Genomic DNA, 11,194 nt, shown 5'->3' with positions numbered 1-11,194 from the left:
CTGCATTAATTTCTTCCAAGATTGGTGCACTTCCATATAGTGATAAATGGTCAGTAATGAAGGGACAATGATTATTCAAATTTTCATGATTATGATTGTATGAAACTAAAAAAAAATGTTGTGTAAAAAATGATCTGAAATTTCCTATGACATATATAGATTATCTCGTTGCAAGATTTCGGGTCTTCACAACGAGTTTGCCCAAACCCAGTACCCACCTCATTTAGGAAACTATGGACCTATTACCCTGCTTAAATCTGCTTTGGACCCGCCCCGCCCTGAACCCGGAACAGGGTGGGTTGGATCTGCGAGCCCTACAAATGTTTTTTTTTTTTTTGTTTATGAAAAACAGAAATTAGAAATGATATAAAACAAAAACTGAGATATATAATCATCATCCTCACGTGACTCATATGAAATAAAGAAAGCATACAACACACGATATAAAACTAGTTTTTATCTTCAATTACACTTAATAAAAACAAATAAAAGTATATTCACGATATAATGAAGAGCCTAAAAATTTACCATAAATATCTAATCAATAGTTGAAAAATGCGTCCATTAAATTTACGTAAATCAAGAATGAGTGAGATTTCTCATGTGTTGTCTAAATCAGTGCTTTAGCTGCCACGCGACATCCTTTTTTTCCAAAAGATTTATCTTTCATGATCTATATCTTTAATGTTGATCATATTTTCGAATTCCAATAGATCAATACCAGATTTTGAAAAGCTAAATGATTATTATTTTTGCTTTGGTTATTGGGAAACAATACATTCGAGTTCTGATCATAAATATTTATTAATTATTTTTTTATCATATTGATAATATATTTGAGTGGATAATTATTTTTTATTTTTAAATAAATATAGTTTTTTTAAAAAATTAATCAATAAAATAAATTAAATAATCTTAAAAATAAAAATATTTTTTAAATAATCTAATAATTTATCAATTTATAAATAGTTTATTTACTAATAAAACCGATAAATTGATATTCCAATTTACCTATATATCTGCAATTCGTGTACGGTTTAAATTCAAACTCTTGTTTAGGTTCTATGAAAAGCAAATTCACGCCTCTCTTCAAATTCTCCTTGAATTTCTTCAGACTTTCTCCAGCAACGTTCCATATCCTTAGGAATTAGGGCACTTGAATTTGGAGACAAGGGTATCCAGCCTCAATATTTACTATTTAAGATATCAGGATTATCCTATTTGTTTAAAGAAAAAGTCTTATGTGAGACCATCTCACGGATCTTAATCTGTGAGACAGGTCAACTCTACTCATATTCACAATAAAAAGTAATACTCTTAGGGCCAGTTTGGTTAGTAGAATTAAGGGTGGATAAATTAATAATGTTCTGTTTGCTTTGATTTATAAACTTAACATTGATTATTTGGAGGACAGTTTTCACTGTATGTCTTGGACTACAGATCCACTCATAGAAGAAGGATAAAACCTATCCCACAATTCCACTACAGCTTAATGTCCGAAATACCCCTGAATTAAGAAAACAAATTTGCAATTTATTCTTTACGTATTTTCAGCTTCCAAAAGAAATCTTTTACATATTTTCATAATAGCATTCAAATAATAAAGAAATCGATGACCGAAAAATTAATGAGACAAGAACAAAAATAGGATACAAACCGAAAATACAGTACGCGTAATACACAGGAAAAATGTCTACGAAGCGGCAAACTAGTTAAATGGTTTCTGTTACACTAGGAATTAAAAGTTTACGTGAATAATTTTCTCGAAAAGAACTCACAATTCCTTGATTTCACAGGTTGCTCTTGCTCTCATCCACTGCGTCGAACTTTTTCTGACCTAACCTGTAAGGAAAAAAAATTATACTCAGAAATACATGGTCAAGCTCTCTGTTACCTCTTCGATTCAGATGTTTCACGGATCTCGCCTCAGATTTCAATCTTCACCGACGAAGAGAAGTGAGAGGCTTTTCATTTCATCTGTTATTCTTCGGAAGACGGCCTCTAGGTTTGGGGGAGAAAAGAATATTATTGGTTTAATAAATAAAATAATAATATTTTCTCAAAAAAAATAAAAAAATAAAATAATAATATGAAGGGTATTTTGATCAATAATACATTTAGCATGATTTTATCCATCTCATTAATTTCACACCACACATGATATTAAAATTATATATCTTATCATATCAATCATTTATCAATCAAATTATTAATCATTCAATTATCACATCCTTCATACCAAGCGAACCCTTAGCATAAAAAATAATACTTTTTCATGGATGACTCAAATAATAGACTGTCTCTCAAATACGACCCGTGAGACCGACTCACACAAGTTTTTGACTCGTTTAAAATCTCAATTATATCTGGTTTTTCCCGATTACGTGTTTGTTATATCCCATGTCAAAAATCTGTCAGAGTCGATATTTGTAAGAGATTCTTCAGAATTTTTTTTTCGCCTTTGTTTGTTTGTTTTCATTGTTCTGTAAGATAATATTATATTTAAATCACTTATTTTCTGAGATATTGAGTAAGGAAATTCCCATGCTTGAGAAAGTGGTTAAGACCATCTCCAACCCACTGCACTACATTCTGCACTATATTCTGCATTATAATAGTATAACACTAAATTCATCTCCAACCTATCTACACTACATTCTACACTAAAAAAAAATATTCTCAGAATATTCTTATAATATTAACCAACCCATGTTTTCCATCCTTTGATGCCTTCGTAGTTTTTATTTCACAATCGAAGTTTTCTGATTGCCTGTATTTTTCCTGTTCCTTTAGGGATTCTGCAGGCGTTTTTTGCGAGGGGACTCGGCGTTTTAGCATTATTATTGCATATATTTAATTTTAATTTTTGCTGATTTTTTAGGCTGAGGATATACACTGAATGGGTTGTGGAACTCTGTTATTTCCCCTGGTTTCAATTTCTTTATTTTAAAGGATTGGGAGTGTGTTTGCATCTTTTAGTTTTTGCATCTCATTTATTTGTCTTCTGTCCAGACCTTTAGTCGACATTCAATTGAACTATTTTTAATGTAATTTTTTTTTTATCCAGGCTAGCTTAAATATTGCCTGCTTTTCTTGTTAGTTCAAGAGAATTTTCTTGTTACTATCAATCTGTTAGTTCTGCAGAACGACTAAAACATTCTATTCTTAATTGATGTTTTTGCATGATTTTCTGATAATTGGATAACTTGATACTGATAATCTTGCTGATGCATTAGGCCATGTTGCCCAATAATAGATCATGACTATTTGTACAAGTTATTGAGTATTAGCTGTTTTTTTGTCCTCAAGGTTTTGTTGGATTAGATTACACGTGCTTATATTTTCCCAAAAGTTCTTTCAACAAATCTTGCATCCTTGAGAGAATAATTTCCTATTTTGTAAACTAGTGTACAGAAGTGAAGACTTGGACCGGAAGATAGGCGAAATGGATTACGATACACTTTCACATGTCCCTTATGAGAGTTTGGTTTGTTATACCAATAACTTTAGTGTGGGAAACTTCCTCGGCCATTTCCAATTCGGAAAATTTTACCATGGAAAAATTGTACGAAATGGTGGGGTCCAACATGTTGTGGTGAAGAAGATATGGGAAGTTCCTGTAATATACAGCTATCGACCTGGAGAAAACGAACTTAGATTATTTGTATGCTATCCTCTAGAGAATGCATGTTTAATGCTTCCGTTGAGAAGTCTGACAGATGACACCTTGCTTGTCTAGGATGAGCTGACTTTACTTCGCCGCCACACGCTAATCAGTCATCCTGGTCTGGTAACATTGTGCGAATACTGCTTTGATGGTGAACATCTTGGTGTTGTTTATGAGCTTAAGGCACTTGATTCTCTCTATTACCTCATTCCAAAAGGTACCTAACTTCTCTTTGCTGAAGTTTTCAAATTGTTAGCGCCACAATAAAGTTTCTCCTTGTTAACACAAGGGTAGTTGTCCACCATGGTGGAGATATGATACATGCTAACTTCCTCTGAATCCAACACAAGCAGAATTGCAATGTTTAATCACAAAATAAAGATGAAAAAAATACTAATCTGAGTAAACAAACTCAACCAAGGGATATTCCTTTATACAAGAAGAAGACACTCCCATCTCCTTGCCCTAGCAACTGCTAGCAAAAAATTATTTGATGAACGTAAATGTGCAACAACCAATTCTAGTGTTGTTTTTATTACCTTTTCCCGCTTGCAACATCCCCCTCCCCCCTCTTCTCCAAGTAATTCTAGGCGCGACACATTTGAGCCCATGACGATACTATGTAGACCATAGTTGTCAATCGCGCATAGCGCCCCATAGCACAAAAGTTGCCCGTGGCTATAGCGCATAACGAATAGCAGTAGAGTTATTTGAAAGTAAAGCGCCACAAGTATATAAATATATAATATATAACATATAGTAACATCAATTCAAAAACCTTAATTTCCAGCATAATATTCCATCAACTTTAATTGTAAAATACTAAAACCTGAAATTATTTTTAAGTTTTTTAATTGAAATATCATAGAAGGCACAAAAATAAAGCAAGAAATGCAGAAAAATATAATTTCCAGCAAAAACCTGACTAAGTACTTGCCAAAAAACCAAAATTAGAGAAATAAAAGGACAGAAAATAAGCTATGTAGCTTCGCTTTGCAATAGCGCCGCTATTTCAGCTATCGCGATTGTCACTATAGTGCCAATAGCGAGAATAGCGAGCGCTATTGCAAAGTCCATGGCGCGTAGCGATGTGGTGTCGCTTCGCCACGCTATTCGCTATAGCTAGGGCTGCGAGGGCTATTGACAACTATGATGTAGACTATTTGGGCCCAGTCTACTCTACTCAAGCCCCTATCAATACCGCCCTTTTGAAAATCAGTCTTGTCTTCAAGGCTGAAACTTGAAACTTGATCTACTATGAATGCCGCCTCGGTTGCTTCCTTCTTCCTTGTATACATGACCATCATTGCTTTTGGGAAACTGATACTAGCCGACTGAACTTTTTGCCCATTGCTGGCATCAAATTTTACGGAGTCAACTGCCTTTCTTCGTACCATCCTTTTGCTAAAGAGAAAATAACAAGTCCAGATTCATCTCCTTGCGAACGAAGTAAATTTATTATTGCACTCTCTTGAGGAGTAAGTCCAACTCGTGCACCTATAGCTGTTATGATCCATGTCTTAATAGCTAGCAGCCCTTTAAGAGGGCAATTTAATTTGACGATATACAATGTGCCTTGTATTTTTGTGCTGTTAATTCAATTTCTCTTCCAGCCCATCTAAACTAGAAATGGACATATTAAGCTCTTTTACGTCTCCGCTTAGCAATATACCCGTCTTTCTCAGGCCCCATGGCAAGGTTACACCAAGAAATGCATATTCCAGTGCTATATTTTTCTTCATATTCGTCCCTTTCTATTTTTTGTTGTTATCGTACGAACTCCGCTTTTCATTCTTATCCCATAACGTATCCCACTTGGTGTAATCTGATGCTCTCCTAATTACAAATATATAAGTTATCATAAACTAGCAGCCCCAATTTCTTCACTTAATCACTTCAAATTTCCAAATAAAGTTGTGGCTTTCGCCACTGCTCATCACTAACAAAATATGAATTCCAGCAAGAGAACCTAATAATTTCATAGGGTAAGTTGGAGATTTATCTTCCACCGAGTACCCTGGATCCGCGCAGCCCTACTCTTTCAGTCCTAAATCCCTCTACAGCTTCTCGTTTTTGTTCAAGCCACTTTTCTCCATCATCTGTCAAAATTTGGAGGTAAGTCTGTCCACAATTATACTGCCTTTTTTTTTTTTTGCGGTGTGATATGGCTTAGCCTTCCCAAAATAGCCTAATAATTGTAATTTGTCCATGGTTTATTTCTTCTTCCAATTGTAGACTATGTGCCTCATAAACTAGTAGCTCATCACGAAAACCCACTCCAGTTGTATCACAAACCCGATCACAGCATTAGAAAGCTCGACTGACTTCTCTTCCTGCATCAACGACGCGACACATCCATAAGGCTTCACCGCTTTCCGTCCACTGTATTGTTTGATCAATTCCACCGTTTTCTTTTCCATTTGCGGGAACCAGTAGATCTTCGGACCCGAACTTGTTCCATCAGCTGCACGCCCCTTTGAATCTTGCCTAACAATATGCTCCAACAACGATTTCTCATGAGTCCTTAGATCCATGGAGTTTTGTATCAATTTTTTTCCCCTTCCACATTGTGCAATTGTTCTTTTGAGATGCAACTAGTGGAATCAGCTCTTCTTATTAAGGCTTGTCCCAATTCCTCACCAATCTTTTGGTCCTCACAAAAGGAATTTGGTCTACTTTGTGGCTCTCGACCTACATGCTCGGAATGCATTTTGAGAATTGCAACCGCTTCTTTGGTTTCTGCTTTAGCAGTATTATAAGTTTCATGTGGGTTGACGATTTGTTGTGAATCTCCCTTGAAACTCTCCAGTTGATGAATACTTTCGTCAGCGATTTTGTTTCCAGCAGCCCTTGTTGCCTGGATTCCATTTTGTTCTCCAATTTAATTGATTGATTTTCGGTCCTATATTTCTCCTCCTTTCCACCGGAAAATCTACTACTGATCAACCTCGCCCAATTTTGCTTCAATAGAATACAACCTGTCTTTTGTTTTTCGATCTCTCTCTTCCAACCCCATCACTAATGTGTCCAGCGCTCTAATCTCGCATCCACTTGTGTAGCTTTCATATCCAGTTGGGATCTGACCAATTGATACATACGAACTTCCATTGAATCCAACACAAATAGATCAATTACAATGTTTACTAACAAAATAAAGATAGAAAACATCTCGATTAATAAACACTAATCTGAGTAAATAAACTCAGCCTAGGGATGATCCCTTTTAGAAGAAGAAGACACTCCCCTCCACCTGCGCAAGCAAGTAGCAACTGCTAGCCAATAACGAACATGAATGTCCTCTAACCAATTCTAGTGTTGTTTTTATTGCTTTTTCGTTCTCCAAGTAATTCTAGGCACAACACATTTGAACCCATAACAATACTACTCTACAAATTATTTGGTCCCCTAACAAGATCCATTGTGTACTTATCGGCTCAGAGAAATTATTGTACAAAATTAAAATAGTTGCAAGTTCTACTTGAAATATCGTTTGATCTGATTCAATAAAACAAGAAAATGGCTCTGCCGTTGAGTTAGCTGATAGATACATCCAGAATATCCACCTAAACCGCGAAAGATAGCTTCATACACTTGATTGGTATAGTCTGTACCCTACTAGGACCAGTGAAGCAGCAAGGAAACAATGGTGAGATGGTAGTCCAACAAGCAACACAGAAGATATAATACTCTTTAGCTTTGATTCAGTAGGAAACCAATTAATTGCAGAGAGAAAATCTTCTGTGACCTGGTCACATATTGTGTGTAGCAAATTAAGGAAAAGAAGAGCAAAATGTATCCATTTTACTCTATCACAATTTCACAAACTGAATTGACGCTTGGTACTTTCGGAATTTGTATTTTGTCCGTACTTTGGTAAAGTTCTTTTGTGTCTGGTGTGAGCTGTCACCAGAGGTTTCATGTTACTGGTCGATTAAGATGTGTATTTTTTGGGCATGTTCACTTATTATACAGATGTCATCTCAATTATTTACCTAAGCGTGTGTTATCTGTAGATGGTTTTACTTGGCTTCAAAGAATCAAAGTTGCCCTCAGATTTGCTATTCTTCTCAAATTTTTACATGCTGGAAATCCGAGATACAAGCCCTACATTGTTCGCAATCTGGATGCTGCTCATATACTTCTTGAGGAGGTCTTTTTCCCTTATTCGACTATGTATTAGGGTATAAAGTTATCGTTTGTTGAAATTTACTCACTTATCACACAGGACTATAACCCAAAATTATGTGATTTTGGTACGATCACTGGTGGGATATTTCCAGACAGAACAAAGATAACAAAAGTGGTGGTCCGTGGGTGCTATGGTTATATCGATGAACGTGCAGCCATTCTAGGTATGCCATCCCTTGCATTCTTAGCTCCACTGATCGTGGGCCATTAAACAGTTATAGTGCTGGTTCTATAGATTTTATTTTTCTTAAAGAATTTATTTATTGTTTTCTACCCATTTGTCAAGTTAATTTTTCATTAATAAAAAATTGTACTCGTGCACCAAGCATAGCATGAAACCATTACCTACATTCAGGACAATCATTAAGCTTAAAACTAAGCTACGTGTTTGTTGGTCACAAGAAGTTGTTTATAAAATCCGTAGTTGATTTCCATAATCAAAGTAGATTACTTGGTTTGCAAATAAAGCACCAATATATGATCTTATTCTCAGCAGTAAATTTAGCTCCTACCAGAAGTTAATACTACAAAAGTGTGTTGAGTCTAACTGTTGATTTTCGATTAGATGTATTATTGGGTTTTCTGGCAGGTATATGGTCAGATGAGCAGGATGTGTTTGCCTTTGGGACTATACTTCTGAGTTTGATATCTAAAAGAGTTTATACTGAAGAAGATAGGGGACGCCAAACGTTAATGAATGGGCGTGGGACAAATATCATGATAACTTGGACAAGTACTCACTTGTCCATGAAAGTTTAACGGCTGAAAGTGATTTTGATCCTGTCGACGGGCGTAAAATTACTTGTCTGGGTATACAGTGCCTTCATGATTCTGATTATTACCGACCTACCATGAAGCAAGTTGTGAAGAGATTGCTGAAACTCAAAGTAGTGAAGCGGCATGCAGACTTTCTAGGAGTAAATATAATGCATTCCTCACGAGAAAATGGCCACCCAAGTCAGTAAATACACTATTGTTTAGGCTGGCTGTGTTGATTTATTATGGTACCATTGTTAGATGCTGGTGTAGCATCTTATTCTGGATTAATGTTTATCAAATCTATTTAACAGAATTTTTGGTGTAGTTCATTTCACATTATATTTCGAATCGAGGATTGGGAGACTAAATTGGAAAAATAGACGAACATTATAAATTAATGTTTCCAAAAAATCTTTGAAGGATTGAAAGAAATTTGTAGTAATTTTGGATAAAGGTTTGGTAAAATATACTATTATTTGATTATAATCACAATATTCTTCAATAATTGTATATGCAATATCTTTTGTTTTATGATTTTCCATAAAAATATATTCAATTGCTTAAAAATATATATTAAATTGAAATTAGTTTCCAAGTATACCTAAATGTTTTAATCTCTTCGGTTCAACCCCGATACCATCAATACTTTACATAGTCATCAAAGCCGACTCTCTGCCACCAACCTAGATTGCTTGGCCCTACTGTTTTACGAGCCTAGATTGACTTTGCACTTGAGCAAATAGTTCAAGCCAAACAATTAATTGTTCACGATGAAGCTTACGTGGCTCGTTACAGGCTGTAATTGGATGTGAGTGTCCATTCTGTACAAAAAAAAAAAGAAGATAGCAGTGCACAAACTTCAGAGGATGGACCCTCTGGTACTCATAAAGATAATGAAGCAATGGATTTTGAAGAAAGAGGAAAATGATCATTGATCTTTTATTATTCACTATATTTGTAATTGTGCTTAATTTTTGTTATTATTATTTGATTAAGGTGTTAGCTTTTTCTTGTCTTTAATGCTCTGACTAAATTTATTTGATGGATGTTTTTGCCCGTGTTGTCAACACTAAAAACGAAAAACTAACCGTTGGATTTTGCTGAAATTTGGATATGTTATGCGAAACATATCGAAGCATATTCTGAACGGTGGAGATCGGATTCTGAGTACTCGAGCAAGAGATAATCATTCCATAAATATTGATATGCTTCCTTATTGAGAAATTCTACCTTGTATGTAATATTTCCTTCCAAATTTGATTGATATACAACCTTATTTATCATGTATTTTACACTGGATTTTGAATTCTATGTATTATTTATATTTTCGAATTTATTATAACTCGAAAATAAATTCTTATACATGTCTATATTTAATTAATTACGTGTCCAAAAATTTGGGTTCTCACATCCCTACCTCCTTATTAAAAGTTTCGTCCTCGAAACTTGAGTCGGCCTGACTTTCGAAAAGGTAGGGATATTGCTTGTGCATTTTATCTTCAAACTCCCAAGTAGTTTTCACGTTCTGTTTGTTTTGACCATTGCACCTTGACGTAAGAAATGATACGTCGTCTCAATACTTGGTTCTTGGTGTCTACAATATGAATAGAGACATCTTCATATTTCAGCTCTTCCCCTATGTTACATTTGATCATGAGCAGTTTAAGTTTCACAACAAGGCTTCAGTTCGAGATGTATTTACTTATTTTGGACTTGTGGAATACATTAGGGATTCTAGACATATCTGGTGGCAATGTTATTCTGTAAGCCAATATGTCAATCTCTCCAGAATTTTGAATAGTCCTACATACCGAGGTTTCACTTTTTCAGCTTTACTGAATCTAATGATTCTTTCATTAGTGAGACCCTTATATAAGTGTTTTTTTTTCACCCAATGTGAATTCTATTGGTCTCTTTTTAAGATTAGACTAACTCTTTTGCTGGTCTTATGCAGCCTTGAGTTTGTCTCCGATGATGGCCACCTTTCCATTGTCTCTTGGAATAGTTCTAGCCCAGTTATGACTGTCTCTTCTATTTTGTCCTAGTACAGTGGTGATCGATACTTTCGTCCGTAAAAGGCTTCAAATGGAGTCATTCCAATATTGTTGTGATAACTATTATTATAAGCTAACTCTATCAGTGGTAGATGTTTATTTCAATTACTACCGAAGTCTATAGCACGTGCCCTTATCAAATTCTCTAAAGTTTAAATCATTCTCTTTTTTTGGTCATCAGTTTCAGGGTGATAAGCCGTACTAAGAGTAACTTTTTCTCCCATGACTTCTTGAAAGCTCTACCACAAACATGACACAAATCTTGGATTTCTATCCGATATTATGATTGCTGGCACTTCATGTAGCTGCATAATGTTATCCATGTATAGAGTAGCCAACTTGTCAATATTATAATTCCTTCGAACGAGTAGAAAGTACGCAGATTTTATGAGTCTATCTACGATTATACGTATCCCGTCGTGACTCTGTATTGAATTTGACAATTCTACAACGAAATCCATGGAAATATGTTCTCATTTCCATTCTAGGATTCTAACGGTCGCAGTAGTCCTTCCATTCGTTGATC

At 35.1% G+C, this 11,194-nt stretch overlaps 1 pseudogene; it reads left to right on the top strand.

Annotated features, from left to right (window-relative positions):
* Positions 1 to 1,041: 1,041 nt before the first annotated feature.
* On the top strand, positions 1,042 to 8,927 carry LOC140812197 (probable serine/threonine-protein kinase PBL16; annotated as a pseudogene).
* The last annotated feature ends 2,267 nt before the right edge of the window (positions 8,928 to 11,194 follow it).

The sequence above is a fragment of the Primulina eburnea genome, chromosome 14 (assembly GCF_022965805.1).
Source record: "Primulina eburnea isolate SZY01 chromosome 14, ASM2296580v1, whole genome shotgun sequence".
NCBI lineage: Eukaryota > Viridiplantae > Streptophyta > Magnoliopsida > Lamiales > Gesneriaceae > Primulina > Primulina eburnea.
This window is presented reverse-complemented; position numbering and strand designations above follow the sequence as displayed.